Source organism: Austrofundulus limnaeus, unplaced genomic scaffold (assembly GCF_001266775.1).
Source record: "Austrofundulus limnaeus strain Quisiro unplaced genomic scaffold, Austrofundulus_limnaeus-1.0 Scaffold88, whole genome shotgun sequence".
In the NCBI taxonomy this organism is placed as follows: domain Eukaryota; kingdom Metazoa; phylum Chordata; class Actinopteri; order Cyprinodontiformes; family Rivulidae; genus Austrofundulus; species Austrofundulus limnaeus.
This window is the reverse complement of record NW_013952490.1, coordinates 28,876-29,758: the sequence shown is the minus strand read 5'-3', so window position 1 is coordinate 29,758 and position 883 is coordinate 28,876.

Sequence of the window (883 nt, the reverse complement as noted above, 5' to 3'; positions counted from 1 at the left end):
GATAAAGACCAAAAGGGTACATGCTCCTTCGCAGTACTAGCCCTCTGTCATTCATTTATTTTTTTATGTTCCCTCAATCTTCTTTAGTCTTCTATCTGTCCATGTGTCTCACTGAGCAAAATACAAAGGGATTTCTGACTTTAAAAGCATCACCCTGTAAATAACTAGCTAAAAAAGAAACTTTAAAACTAAAACTTGACCAAGATATTTTCATTTTTTTCATGTTTACTACTGTGAAACGGGGAAGTTCTGCATTGTATAACAAATGGATTTATTGTATTCATAAAGCATCCTCAGTGAGATTAAAGCTGATGGGGGAAATGCTCCTGACTTTTTAACTTATGTCTTGAATAAAATAAAAAACAGCAGCTAATACTTTTTGCACATGCCTATGTAACATTGGAACATTTGCTTTATGAATATACTCGGTGTTTGAATTAATTTCTAATAGAGTAAATAGTTTTGTTGTACTGACAGATGAACTATGTAGTCTGTAGCTCAGCATGGTATATAGTCCAGATGCATGAACGTTTTATATGAAGATGAGCCTAGCATAGTACAACTTTTGTATCTGCTCCTGAATGCCTTGTTTTGTAAATTGCTTTCTTGTAAATTAGCAAGCAAAGGTCACTTGCTACCAGAGAATAAATTCAGGATTTATTTCCCAAATGTAAATATGTGATGTTATTTTTGTGTTTAACAAATAATGCAGTTGTTTAAACTATTCGTAGTTGTCATCAGATGTTTCCTTCCTTCTGTTCTAATTTGCCATTGTCATAGTGCTAAATATTGAAATGCCATCACMATATTTTTTTATTTCTTTTTCTCACCTGCTTGGCAAAACAGAAGAAGAGTGTTCATTTCACACCTTAAAGGCTCTGTT